We start from the raw sequence: 15239 nt of genomic DNA on the forward strand, positions 1-15239 counted from the left end.
AGCATGGCACAAGAACCTCAAGGGCTGCAGAAGATGATCCGACGAAATCAAGAGACAAATTGTTAGGATTTTTATTTGTGTTTATTTTTATATAATTCTTTAGAATTTTTTTGGGAGGGGTAAGTTTTATAATGTATGTAAAATACTATTAATAGTACACTAGTAGATACTTCTTATGTAAATAAGCCATCATGAGGGAATATATAATAATTTTTTTTCCTTCTTTTTTTTTTTTATTGAGAGGCAGGGAGGCAGACAGACAAAATTCCACATGAGACCCAACCAGGATCCACCCGGCAAGCCCCCTGCCTCCTATGGTTAATGCTCTGCATATCTGGGGCCACTGCTCTGTTTCTTAGACAACCAAGCTGAGGTGCCTGAGGTGCCTGAGGTGAGGCCATGGAGCCATCCTCAGCACCAGGGCCAACTTGCTTGAACCATTCAAGCTATAGCTGCAGGAGAGGGAGAGAGAGAGAGAGGGAGAGAGAGAGAGAGAGAGAGAGAGAAAGAAAAGGGAGGGGGAGGGGTGGAATAGCAGATGGTCACTTTTCCTGTGTGCCCTGACTGGGAATTGAACCTGAGACTTCCACACACCAGTCCAATGTTCTACCACTGAGCCAACCAGCCAGGTACAATACTTTTTTAAACTATGCTTGTGTGACCAAAAAATATTTGGAAACCACAGGTCTAGACAAGTTATTTGTAAATGTTATTAGAAGCAGAACCCCCTTCTCATGCAAACTTATGCAAGACACAGAAACACCAAAATAAAAAGGTACGTAACATTTATTTTAAAAATGTTTAAAAATGAAGGCCCTAGGCAGTTGGTTCAGTGGTAGAGTGTCAACTGGGCGTGTGGATGCGCCTGGTTTGATTCCTGGGCTGAATCACAGGAGAAGCACCCATCTGCTTCTCTACCCCTCCTTCTCTCACTTCTCTCTCTTTCTCTCTCTCTCTCTCCTCCTCCCTTCACTTCTCTCTCTCTCTCTCTTCTCCTCTCCTCCTGCAGCCATAGCTCAATTAGAGCAAGTTGGCCCCAGGCACTGAGGATGGCTCTATGGCCTCTGCCTCAGGAGCTAAAAAAAATGGCTCTAGTTGCAACAGAGCAAGGGCCCCTGATGGGCAGATAATTGCCCTCTAGTGGGCTTGCTGGGTAGATCCTGGTCGAGCACATTCAGGAGTCTGTCTCTGCCTCTCCTCCTCTCACTAAATAAAAATAAATAAATAAAAGTATTTAAAAATGAAAACAATTTTTGACATAAAAACTATTTTCCAATTTCTAAGTTATAATGTTTTTTTTTATTAATTATAATTTTATTTTTTTAATGGGGCGACATCAATAAATCAGGTTACATATATTTAAAGATCAACAAGTCCAGGTTATCTTGTCTTTCAATTATGTTGCATACCCATCACCCAAAGTCAGATTGTCCTCTGTCACCTTTTATCTAGTTTTCTTTGTGCCCCTCCTCCTCCCCTTTGCCCCCTCCCCCTGTAACCACCACACTCTTATCAATGTCTCTTAGTTTCACTTTTATGTCTCACCTACGTATGGAATAATGCAGTTCCTGGTTTTTTCTGATTTACTTATTTCACTTCGTATAATGTTATCAAGATCCCACCATTTTGCTGTAAATGATCCGATGTCATCATTTCTTATGGCTGAGTAGTATTCCATAGTGTATATGTGCCACATCTTCTTTATCCAGTTGTCTATTGACGGGCTTTTTGGTTGTTTCCATGTCCTGGCCACTGTGAACAATGCTGCAATAAACATGGGGCTGCATGTGTCTTTACGTATCAATGTTTCTGAGTTTTTGGGATATATACCCAGTAGAGGGATTGCTGGGTCATAAGGTAGTTCTATTTTCAGTTTTTTGAGGAACCACCATACTTTCTTCCATAATGGTTGTACTACTTTACATTTCCACCAACAGTGTATGAGGGTTCCTTTTTCTCCACAGCCTCTCCAACATTTGCTATTACCTGTCTTGTTAATAATATCTAATCTAACAGGTGTGAGGTGGTACCTCACTGCAGGTTTGATTTGCATTTCTCTAATAACTAAAGAAGATGAGCATCTTTTCATATATCTGTTGGCCATTTGTACTTCCTCCTGGGAGAAGTGTCTGTTCATGTCCTCTTCCCATTTTTTTATTGGATTGTTTGTTTGTTTGTTGTTGAGTTTTATGAGTTCTTTGTATATTTTGGATATTAGGCCCTTATCTGAGCTGTTGTTTGAAAATATCATTTCCCATTTAGTTGGCTTTCTGTTTATTTTGTTATCAGTTTCTCTTGCTGAGCAAAAACTTCTTAGTCTGATGAAGTCCCATTCATTAATTTTTGCCTTCACTTCTCTTGCCATTGGAGTCAAATTCATAAAATACTCTTTAAAACCCAGGTCCATGAGTTTAGTACCTATGTCTTCTTCTATGTACTTTATTGTTTCAGGTCTTATGTTTAGATCTTTGATCCATTTTGAGTTAATTTTAGTACAGGGGGACAAACTGTAGTCCAGTTTCATTCTTTTGCATGTGGCTTTCCAGTTTTCCCAGCACCATTTATTGAAGAGGCTTTCTTTTCTCCATTGTATGTTCTTGGCCCCTTTATCAAAAATTATTTGACTATATATATGTGGTTTTATTTCTGGACTTTCTATTCTGTTCCATTGGTCTGAGTGTCTATTTTTCTGCCAATACCATGCTGTTTTGATTGTCGTGGCCCTATAATAGAGTTTGAAGTCAGGTATTGTAATGCCCCCAGCTTCATTCTTTTTCTTTAGGATTGCTTTGGCTATTCGGGGTTTTTTATAGTTCCATATAAATCTGATGATTTTTTGCTCTATTTCTTTAAAAAATGTCATTGGGATTTTGATGGGAATTGCATTAAATTTGTATATTGCTTTGGGTAATATAGCCATCTTGATTATATTTATTCTTCCTATCCAAGAAGAAGGAATATTCTTCCATCTAATTATATCTTTTTTGATTTCCCTTAACAATGGTTTATAGTTTTCATTATATAAGTCCTTTACATTCTTTGTTATGTTTATTCCTAAGTATTTTATTTTTTTTGTTGCAATTGTAAAGGGGATTATTCTTTTGAGTTCATTCTCAATTGTTTCATTGTTGACATATAGAAAGGCTATTGACTTCTGTATGTTAATTTTGTATCCTGCGACCTTACTGTATTGGCTTATTGTTTCTAGTAGTCTTTTTGTGGATTCTTTGGGGTTTTCGATGTATAGGATCATATCATCTGCAAAAAGTGATACCTTTACTTCTTCTTTTCTGATATGGATGCCTTTTATTTCTTTGTCTTGTTTGATTGCTCTGGCTAGAACCTCTAGTACCACATTAAATAAGAGTGGAGAGAGTGGACAACCCTGTCTTGTTCCTGATTTAAGGTGGAAAGTCCTCAGTTTTACGCCATTTAATATGCTGTTAGCTGATGGTTTATCATATATGGCCTTTATCATGTTGAGATATTTTCCTTCTATACCCATTTTGTTGAGAGTCTTAAACATAAAATTGTGTTGTATTTTATCGAAAGCCTTTTCTGTGTCTATTGATAAGATCATGTGGTTTTTGTTCTTTGTTTTGTTGATATGGTGTATTATGTTAACCGTTTTACGCATGTTGAACCATCCTTGAGATTCTGGGATGAATCCCACTTGATCATGATGTATTACTTTTTTAATATGTTGTTATATTCGATTTGCTAGTATTTTGTTTAGTATTTTAGCATCTGTATTCATTAGAGATATTGGTCTGTAGTTTTCTTTTTTTGTGCCATCCTTGCCTGGTTTGGTATGAGGGTTATGTTGGCCTCATAAAATGTGTTTGGAAGTATTGCTTCTTCTTCAATTTTTTGGAAGACTTTGAGTAGAATAGGAACCAAGTCTTCTTTGAATGTTTGATAAAATTCGCTGGTATAGCCGTCAGGGCCTGGACTTTTATCTTTGGGGAGGTTTTTAATGGTTTTTTCTATTTCTTCTCTACTGATAGGTCTGTTTAGGCTTTCTGCTTCTTCTTGACTCAGTCTAGGAAGGTTGTATTGTTCTAGGAATTTATCCATTTCTTCTAGGTTGTTGAATTTAGTGGCATAAAGTTTTTCATAGTATTCTACAATAATTCTTTGTATATCTACGGTGTCCGTGGTGATTTCTCCTCTTTCATTTTGCATTTTGTTTATATGAGTTCTTTCTCTTTTTTCCTTGGTAAGTCTTGCCAAGGGTTTGTCAATTTTGTTGATCTTTTCAAAGAACCAGCTCCTTGTTCTATTAATTTTTTCTATAGTTTTTCTGTTCTCTAATTCATTTATTTCTGCTCTGATTTTTATTATCTCCTTTCTTCGGCTGGTTTTGGGTTGTCTTTGTTCTTCTTTTTCTAGTTCCTTAAGGTGTGAAGTTAAGTGGTTCACTTGGGCTCTCTCTTGTTTGTTCATATATACCTGAAGTGATATGAACTTCCCTCTTATCACTGCTTTTGCTGCATCCCATAGATTCTGATATGTCGTATTGTCATTTTCATTGGTCTGTATATATCTTTTGATCTCTGCACTTATTTCTTCTTTGACCCATTCATTTTTTAAAAGTATGTTGTTTAGTTTCCACATTTTTGTGGGATTTTTTTCCTCCTTTTTGCAGTTGAATTCTAGTTTCAAGGCTTTATGATCAGAAAATATGCTTGGTACAACTTCGAGTTTACTGAATTTGCTGATGTTGATTTTGTGGCCCAACATATGGTCAATTCTTGAGAATGATCCATGTACACTGGAGAAAAATGTATACTCAGTCACTTTGGGATGAAATGTCCTGTAGATGTCTATCATATCCAGGTGCTCTAGTGTTTTGTTTAAGGCCACTATATCTTTGTTGATTCTCTGTTTGGATGACCGATCTAGAGCCGTCAGTGATGTATTGAGGTCTCCAAGTATGATTGTATTTTTGTCAGTTTTTGTTTTAAGGTCAATAAGTAGCTGTCTTATATATTTTGGTGCTCCTTGGTTTGGTGCATATATATTAAGAATTGTTATGTCTTCTTGATTCAGTGTCCCCTTAGCCATTATGAAATGGCCATTTTTGTCTCTGAGTACTTTTGCTATTGTAGTCAGCATTATCAGATATGAGTACTGCTATGCCTGCTTTTTTTTGGATGTTATTTGCTTGGAGTATTGTTTTCCAGCCTTTCACTTTGAATTTGTTTTTATCCTTGTTACTTAGATGAGTTTCCTGGAGGCAGCATACAGTTGGATTTTCTTTTTTAATCCATTCTGCTACTCTGTGCCTTTTTATTGGTGAGTTTAATCCGTTTACATTTAGTGTAATTATTGACAATTGTGAGTTCCCTATTGCCATTTTATAGATTGCTTTCTGTTAGTTTTGTGTCTTGTTTGATCCTTCTCTTTCGTTTTTTTATCTTTTGTTTTTATTTGGTTGTATTCCATACATCTTTCCACTGTTGCTATCTTTTTTATCTCATGTGCTTCTGTGGTGGTTTTTTCAATGGTGGTTACCTTTAGGTAATGAAAAGGGTTCCTACCCTGTTCATTGTAGCGCACTATTTTCTGAGTACTTTTGCACTCCATCGTCCTTTGCTACTGTTAATCTCCATCCTCTCCACCCTTTCTTTTTGTTGTCACATTTTAAATTTGGTTTTATTGTGTTCTTCTTGGAGCTTTTACTTGTGGCTTTATTTCTTTTTGTTCTTTGTATCTGATTGGAGAACCCCCTTTAGTAATTCCTGGAGTGGGGGTTTTCTGATGATAAATTCCCTCATCTTTTCTGTATCTGTGAATGTTTTTATTTCTCCTTCATATTTGAAGGATAGCTTTGATGGGTATAGTATTTGTGGCTGAAAGTTCCTCTCTTTCAGGACTTTAAATATTGGGGTCCACTCTCTTCTAGGTTGTAGAGTTTCTGCTGAGAAATCTGATGATAATCTAATGGGCCTTCCTTTATATGTTGTATTCTTCTTTTCCCTGGCTGCCTTGAGAATTTTTTCTTTGCCATTGGTTTGTGCCAATTTCATTATGATGTGCCTTGGAGTAGGTTTGTTGGGGTTAAGAAAACTCGGAGTTCTGTTTGCTTCATGAATTTGAGGCTTTAGTTCTTTCCACAGGCTTGGGAAGTTCTCATCTATTATTTGTTTGAGTATGTTCTCCATTCCATTTTCTCTCTCTTCTCCCTCTGATATACCTATTATTCTTATGTTATTCTTTTTGATGGAGTCAGATAATTCTTGTAGGGCTATCTCATTTTTTTAAATTTTTGAGTCTCTTTCTTCCTCTCTCTGTTGTGCCTCAAGTTGCTTGTCTTCTATTTCACTAATCCTCTCTTCTTTCTGGCCTGTTCTATTAGCCAAGCTTGTTACCTCGTTTTTCAGCTCGTGAATTGAGTTTTTCATCTCTGTTTGATTTGTTTTTATAGTTTCAATTTCCTTGGACATGTATTCTTTGTGTTCATTGAGTTGTTTTCTGAGCTCCCTAAATTGCCTTTCTGTGTTTTCTTGTATATCTCAGAGGATTTTTAGGATTTCTATAATGAATTCGTTGTCATTTAACTCCAAGGTTTCCAATATATTAAATTTTTTCTCCATAGATTTTTCCTCATCTATCTGTGTTAACTCTCTTTCTTTTGTATCCATGATATTCGATTTTCTCTTCCTTAATGGCATCTGAGGGTGGTTTTGTTGATAGTATTAATGAGATTTAATAAAAAATAAAAAGTTAAAAAAATAAAAAATCGAAAAAAGTTGTGTTTTTTTTTAAAAAATTAATAATGAAATAAAGAAAAATAAAATAAAATAAAAATTTAAAAAAAGGAAATTATTCCCGCCCTCCTTTTTTTCTCTCCTCTCCTCTCCCCTCTTTCTTGAGAAAATCTTGTGGTGAACTGTGAATTATATTGTATTTAATAGAACAAACAATGCCTGTAATGGAGGGCCTGAATTGGGGAAAAGTAATAAAGGGGCAAGAAAAAAAATAATAAAAAAATTAAAAATAAATTAAAAAAGGGGGGTATGGACCCACAAAAATCAAATAATGAAAAAATTTGGATCAAGAATAAAATGATTTGCGTTTAGGTGTTGGTTGACTAAGAGTTATGATGAGAGGAGTAAGAGGGAAACAGGAAAATGGGGGGTCAAATTAAAAAATTACTATTGTATTTAGTGGAACAAGAGCTTGATAAAATGGAGAGCCAGGGATGGGAGCACTGCTAGTGAGTTAAAAAGGTGAAGTAAAAACCCCCCAAATTGCCACAAACATAAGTTTGAGTCCCAGATAAAATAATTTGTTTGTTATTGAGGTTTGAATGAGAGGAGATGTAAATGAGAAAGGAAGAAACTAATATAGAGGTAGAAAAGAAAGAGAGAGAGAGAAAAAAAGAGGGAACCACTAAAAGAAGAAAAAAGAAAAAAGAGGAGAGAGAGAGAGAGAGAGAGAGAGAGAGTTAAGGGTTTTGGAGTGCAACCCTCATAGAGAGAAAGGAAGAGGAAAGAAAAGATAATGGGAGATGTAACACTTATGGGTAGTGTAGTTCAAGGAGAGGAGAGAGTAAGACCGGTAGTGAGTTAAACGACCAAATTGGAGGAGGAAAAAAAATAAAAAAAAATCAAGGATGAAGATAAGAGAAACAAACGAAAATATATAATAAAATGGGATAGGTTATAAAGTCTGCGGATTATTCTGATTTTGAGAGGTTATCTTCTTGCTTTTTCTTTTCTCTCCCTCTTCCTGGTCAGTGACTCTGTACCCTGGGTTCTGCCCCTTTGGCACGCTCAGGTAGAGGTTTGCAGTTGATAAGTCTCTATGGCGATGTCATGTATTGTGCTTCAGTCTCGTTGGCAGTCGAGGCTCATTAGCATTTATAGGCTCCGACAGTGAGAGAGTCCGTGTTCCTGGAGCCTCTCTCCTAGTCTTTCCTTCCTCAATTAGTAGCCTGAGAATCCAGCTATGGGGTTGCTGCTGCCTCTGCCTGGATAGTAAGAGGCTCAAAGAGCTGGCAACTCCCCACTCTATTCTCACTCAGCACAGGGCTCTGGGTAAGACTCAGTCAGTCAGAGCCACTAGCATAATCAGCCGGGGCTTCTGCCTACTCAAAGACCTCTGGCTCTGCCACTCTGTCCGGTAACACGGGCGGGTCTGCACACGCAGACCAGGATGTTAGACCTGAAGTCTCGCCCTCTGAGTGAAAACCCCCGCCCGCACTGAAAAGTTCCAGTGTTGGAATTGGCTCATGCTCCGTCCCCGTGTGCAGCTTTTTCAAGGCGCTGGGGCAGCCTGTGACTCTGCCCTCGACCCACACAAGGGCCCTCGACTCTGCCCCTCCATGGGACAACACGGGCTCCCACTCCCGAGGTGCTGGGAGGAGTCTCCTGCCCACTCTCTGTGTGCGCAGACCAAGATGTGAGGCCAGAGTCTTGCCCTCTGAGTGAAACCTCCCGCTCGCACTGAAAAGTTCCAGTGTTGGAATTAGCTCTTGCTCCCTCCCCGTGTGCGGCTCTCCCCAGGTGCTGGGGCAGCCCGGAGGCTTTCGGCCCACACAAAGGCCTCTGACTCTGCCTCTCTGTGGAGTAACACGGACGCACCCTCCGGGGGTTTTGGAAGGAATCTCTCGCCCACTATGCGCCGACCAGGGGATCAGGTAAAATGGCTGCCCCGCTTGTCTTTCTTTGTCTGGGTTTGGCGCGAGTGTTAGCTGTATTGCCCAGGTTGTCACAGGAACAGTTTTTCCTTGGCTTGGATCTCCGTGCCACAGCCTGGTTCGGCCGTTTGTGCCGTGGCCTGGATCTATTCACCCCCTTTGCCCGCCTTAGTTTCTATATTCTCAGTTTCCAGTGAAAATTGCCCTGTTTAGGTTAGTGAGGAAGGTGGAGCATTTCTTACTCCCTATTTCCTTCGGGGTTTGGTTATATATTTAGCCAATTTTTCGCTCGATCATACCTTTGGGTGTATTGCGAAACATCTGGAGGCTCCAAGGATAGGTTTTTCTGTTTCTGGTTGAAGATCTTGTTGAGGTTTGGGGGAGAGTTATCGGTATCGCTTCCTACCCCGCCATTACTCTGATGTCATCTCAAGTTATAATGTTTGATTTTTACAAATGCAATCAGGAAATTGATGTCACTTATTGATTATGAATAGTTGTAGCATTTTCCAGCTTTGGCTTCTGGATTTATTTCTACTGATTTTGCTATAATACTCATAGATAAGTCACTATGCATGAGTATAGTTCATTAACATCTTATCCAGAACAGTGTTGTAGTAGAATCTCGTTACTACTAGCACTGCTAAATGGATGAACATCCAGTGAATGAATGTTGTGATGTCTTTTAATTCCAAAGAGGTAGCAGGGGAAACCTTAAGTTCTACAGGAAAATGAATCCATCAGGCTGTACATATTATATGTGTTTGTGGACTACAATGTGTCAAAATTTAGCATGTGTTCCTTTTTAAATGGTTTAAAATTTATTTAAAATGCTTAAAGTATATGGAAAGTAAAGTAAAAATCAAATATTTGCAGACCTTCAGTTCCTATTTTCTAAAAAAAACAAGAATTACTAGACTGCAGATCTTTCTTTCTTCCTTCCCTCCCTCCCTCTCTCCCTCCTACCTCCCTCCCTTTCTCCCTCCCTCCCTCCCTCCCTTCTTTCTTTCCTTTCTTCTTTCCTTTCTCTTTTGTTATGAAGGACATGATAAGGCTATTTGGCAATGAATTACATTTGTCTCTTAAGTAATAGTATCATTGTTATTTTTCTGATATTAATAATTGTTTTATGATCGAGAAAGGGAATATTCTTGTTCTTAGGGACCATACATTGAACTATTCTCAATGGTTCAACAACTTTTAATATATTTTAAGTGACTTCTAAAACTTCAACCATGATGAATTACCTTCTCAAGAACTAACCATCAAGCATAACTCTAGTATATTTCTTTGGTACACAGTGGTACTCGGTGGGCTAGGAAAAGATGGAGAGTGCTTCCAGAGGAAATGCCAGTTCAAAATGATGAGCTCAAATTGAGCTATTGTTCATACAGTACTATATCTGCTAAGAAAAAAAAAGATGTGTGTATTTCAAGAGCTATATTTGTCAACAAGAGATAAACTTGACACACACACTTTAATGTGTCACTCAATATTTGCTCTAAACCATTTATAGCTGTCTGGAATTACCTATTTTTTTGTTAGTTTATATCTTTACTATCTTTTTTTCTACCACTAAAATGTGAATTTTTGAGATAGGACACGCACACAAAATATGTATCTCTCTCTCTATCGATCTATCTATCAACTATCTATATGTCTATCTATGTGGAAAGAGAGAAGGAGAGGAAAGAAGAAACAAAAGAGAGTGGGAAGGAGGAAGGGAGGGAGAGAAAGAGAGCTAAAGAGGGAGAATGATAAAGCCAATGTAAAATATATAATATGTTTCATTCTATATTATAAAATAGCTACTAATCATCTATATCAAATTATCTCAAAGATAACAAATATTAAATTAATATGAAGATATTTATATTAAAGATATTTTCAGAAAAAATAAAATAAAATCATAATAATGAAAATACCTACTGATCTGTACTCTAACATAAATCATGGCAAACTGAAGAACAGATTACTTGTCATTTTCCTACTTTTGAATGAGAAACATGGTAAGGGCTTCATCTAAGCTTATAATTGGACTCAATTAGACAAACATATTGAGCAAGATAGCTCTGTAGGGAATACACACATGAAAAAGCATGAAATCTGACTTCAAGGTCACCATCTTCTACAGAAAAGGAAGAATAAAGTAGGATAAAGAATAATAGAAAAAATAGGCATTGGTCAGTACTTTTTGAAGAGTATGTATGGTCAGGGTTATAAGCAGAGTTATAATCGCAGTAGGTTTTGCCAGTCAGCTGTGATTTGAGGGATGGCTGGAAAACTCCAATTGCTCACAGACTGCACATGAGTTTATTGCACATTGCCAGAGATAGCTACTCTAGAGTGCACATGCTGTGTAAGATGCAGACCTCTAAGTCATTCTCTGGTGGGATCCTTCCGGTCTTTGCTCTTTATGATAACCTAGCAGGGAGGTGAATGTGAAGGTGAAGGTGATTTAAGGGCATGGGGTGGAGGAACTGGAGGCAGCCCTGGAATGAACAGAATGCAGAGAATCAGAAAGGGGAGAACAGCTGACAGGAGACACTGCTTTGTCATGTTCTGTTTTCTGCCAGACTTGCTGATACAGTGGCTTAGAATAAAACAATCCAACAATATAAATGCGTACACTTTCTATGTGTGGAACGATTTGAAGATAATCTCTGTCTTCAGCCTAAACAACACCTGTGACAAAAAGCCCCCTATGACAATATAATTTTGTGAAATGTGAAAAAAAGTACAACAATATTTTAAAATCTTAAGCTAAAAAATAAAAGTGTATATTTATATTTGAAGTGAAAACTATTAAAAACAACTTGAAATAACATGAGGAAAACAAAACAGCTTCTATGCAAGCAAACTGGTTGTGTGCAGGACTTAGGGAGGAGTTATGCCTGTATCAACAATGATGCCTGACAGCTGCAATTTAAACCATAATGAACGCTCTCCTCAAACGTAACCATTAGACCCAACTCACTCCAGTGTTCTGTACACAGTGGTGCTCAGTAGGCCATGAAAAGACTGAAAATGGCTGCTGTCAAAGACTTTTCCATTGATTGAACTTCAGCCAGGCCCCTCTGAGCCCTCTCTACTACAAGATCTCATCCTTGGTTTCTGTCTTTGGCCTGCCAAGTCCAGTTTCAGCATGAATCTTAAACCAGTTTATAAAGAATCCTCACCCTTGCTATATGATCACCCTCATGTATGACCTACTTCTCATCTCCTACTTTGATGTATAAGTCCTTGGCCTTCCTTCAGCAAGAATCCTCTTAAATAGGTTTAGCAAGAATCCCCCACTTTTGATGTCTCTTCTTAGTAATTTCCATCCACTGACCCTTCATTCGTCTTGCCGCCTATAAGTCCCCGGCTGTCCTGGCTGTATGTGAAGCTGAGTCTGGTCTTTCTTCCTTATTGCAACAGTCTTGCTTCATATTGCAATATAGTCCCAAATAAAGTCTTCCTTACCACTTTAACAAGTGTTAGAAAACTGTTTTTTCTTTAACATACCCAGTTCAAAAGACTGATTAAGCCCTGCCTGGGTAGCTCAGTTGGTTAGAGGGTCCTCCTGATACACCAAGAATGCGGGTTCCACCCCAGTCAGGGCGCACGCAGAAATCACCAGTGAGTGCATAAGTGGGTAAAATGACAGATTGATGTTTCTTCCCCCCCCTCAAATAAATAAGATAATTAAAAAAAATGTTTAAAAACACTGATTGAAAAAAATACCAGGCCTCTGTCCAAACAGGACTGTTTCCCTCCAAAAAGATATCCATCGTTCAAGAGATAATTCAGTATTTGTTGACATTGCTCATTTAAGTGCAGAATATGTTGAGAGTGAAAACTTCTTTTAATGCTTTGATTCTGACACAGAAGTTTGGCATCCTTGAGATTGCATGCAGGCTGGTGCGTCAGGGGCTTACTTGTCAATGAAAAATCTGTGTATTTTTTTAAGAAAAATATTTGTTAACATGTTTGATTTCTGTTGTTAATGTATAGATAATAATACTGAGAGAAAATACTGCAGTGACGGGTGGTGTGGAGGAGGGAGGTGAAGAAGGGTAAAGGGGGTAAATGGTGATGGGAGGAGACTTGACTTGGGGTGGTGAACACACAACACAGTGTACAGATGGTGTGTGACAGAATTGTGCACCTGAAACCCACATAATTTTGTTAACCAGTATCACCCCAATAAATTCAATTTAAATAAATAAATAAACAAATCAAATCTGAACATTCCAGGAAGTTCTCAATTAATTAATAAGCACTCACTGAGCACCACTGTATACCAAGCATGGTGTGAGCACTGTAGGAAATGCAAAGCAAGAGCCATATTGAAGAGGGGACACTTTAACCGAACCTAGAGAACAGGAAACAGAGGATGTGGCATAATCCTTGAACAGATTTGAATTACCCACTGGAATCCATACAAGCGAGTGGTAAAGACAGCAAAGGTTTCCCCAGAAAGTGGCAGAGTTTGCACATCATACAAACAACAGAGTTATGCTTTTCTGCATCATAGAAATAAACAATTCGTGCTGCCCGCAAGAAGGCAAGTTGAAATAAATGCCAAAAACTAGCTTAATTTTCTCTCAAATTAAAAACAATAATAATAAATTTAATGTTCTTAAAAATTATTTATCATGCACTGCAGAGGCTGAGCCAATTGTTCAGTTTATTCATAATTTTGTGTGCTGGTACCAGACATATGGTGGGTGAGTACCAGAGGATAAAGCGAAAGATGCCAGGATTCTTCATGCAATGAGATGGCAAGCTGTGAGCCTCTTCCCTCCCAGTTCACATTTATATAAATAGCTCCTCCTACCGTCCAGAAAGGATCTGAATGAACACAGAGGAAGGGAATTAAATGACTCCTTCCATCAATACCAAGGCAGGATTGCCAATAAGTAGTCTCTGAAAGAAAGCATTTTAAAATGCTCTTTGGCCTTTAGAAAATTGCCGCTACGGAAAAGAACAGTGAGTTTATGTGACCATAATTGATTGAAATGTCCTCTCGTCTCTTAATTCACTGGTTGACTAGAGCATAATGCCAATAAAATTAAGGTCGCGGGGCTTGATCTTTCTTTACAACAATTTTGTGGATGTGGATTTTATCCTTGGGTATAATACCTTTTCGCTAAAGCCTAATTTTTAAAAATTAAGTAAAAATGTTTTGGGTTCACCTACTTTTTACCCTAATTTTCTCTCCCTTTGCCTTTCTTCTTAGCAATACAAAGTGCCTGCGCGCGCACACACACACACACACACACACACAGAATTGGCTTATTTTTCTGAAATAAAGTAGCTGGTACTGTGGGACTACCTAGAGGTTTAAGGCTATCACTTTGTTAAGCTAGAAAGAAAGGATGAAACTGCAAAGTTATTGTTATAATTGCATATAAAAATGAAAAAAATAAAAGAAATGAGTGGTAAGCCTGACCAGGCGGTCGTGCAGTGCATAGAATGTCAGCCTGGGATGCAGAGCACCCAAGTTCAAAACCCTAAGGTGCCGGCTTGAGCATGGGCTCATCTGGCTTGAGCGCTGGTTCACCAGCTTGAGTGCAGGGTTGTGGGCTTGAGTGTAGGATCATAGACATGACCCAGTGGTAGCTGGGTTGAGCCCAAGGTCGCTGGCTTGAGCAAGGAGTCACTGGCTCAGCTGCAGCCTCCTGGTCAAGGCACATGTGAGAAAGCAATCAATGAACAACTAAGGTGCCGCAACGAAGAACTGATGCTTCTCATCTCTCTCCCTTCCTGTCTGTCTGTCCCTATCTGTCATTCTCTCTGTCTCTCTCACTAAAAAAATAAAATAAAAAATAAAGAAAGAAATGGATGATGAGCTACTGAAGCACATTCTAAAACTGACCCATAGACAGAAGGCAGAGCTATCATGAAAATTCAACTATCTGGAAACCTGGATACTGCTGTCAATTCTCATTCAAGCTGAAGTATCTAGGCTCACTGACCAGTGTTTCTCACAGACACTAGAGAAAGTGAGCAGAAAGTGATTATGCTAAGTGAAATAAGCCAAATGGAAAAAAACAAGAACTGCATGATTTCACCTGCATGTGAAATATAATACAAAAGGCAATAAATAAACAAACATACAAAAAACAAACAAACAAACAAATTCATAGAGACAGACAACAGATTAGTAGTCTCCAGAAGAGAAAGTGGGCAGGGTGAAGACAAAGAGGGTCAAGGGGGTCAAATATACAGTGATGGAAAGAGACTAGCTTTTGGGAGGTGAGCACACAATAGAATATATAGATGTTGCTTATTAAGTTGTACACCTGAAATTTATATAATATTACTACTCGATGTTATACCAATAAATTTGATTTAAAAAAAATGACTCTCCCATACAGCTTTGACAGTGGCCACTAGCATTAATAACCTCTAACATCCTTCAGTGTTTATTAAGTTTTTATGAACTATTTTAAGTGCTTTATATACCTTTACTTCTTATAATAACCCAACCAGGTAGGCAATAATATTATTACTCTACTTTAAAGTCAAGAAAACTGAATGAAAAAGTTGATTAAGTTACTTGTATAGCCCTGGCTGGTTGGCTCAGTGGTAGAGCGTCGGCCTG

The 15239-nt window shown here is 38.2% G+C and overlaps 1 protein-coding gene across 1 annotated transcript in view; it reads right to left on the reverse strand.

Moving 5' to 3' along the window:
* PTPRR (protein tyrosine phosphatase receptor type R) overlaps positions 1-15239 on the reverse strand; it is a 303626-nt gene that overhangs the window by 183337 nt on the left and 105050 nt on the right. The window lies entirely within an intron of this gene.

The sequence above is a fragment of the Saccopteryx leptura genome, chromosome 2 (genome assembly GCF_036850995.1).
Source record: "Saccopteryx leptura isolate mSacLep1 chromosome 2, mSacLep1_pri_phased_curated, whole genome shotgun sequence".
Classification (NCBI taxonomy): Eukaryota; Metazoa; Chordata; class Mammalia; order Chiroptera; family Emballonuridae; genus Saccopteryx; species Saccopteryx leptura.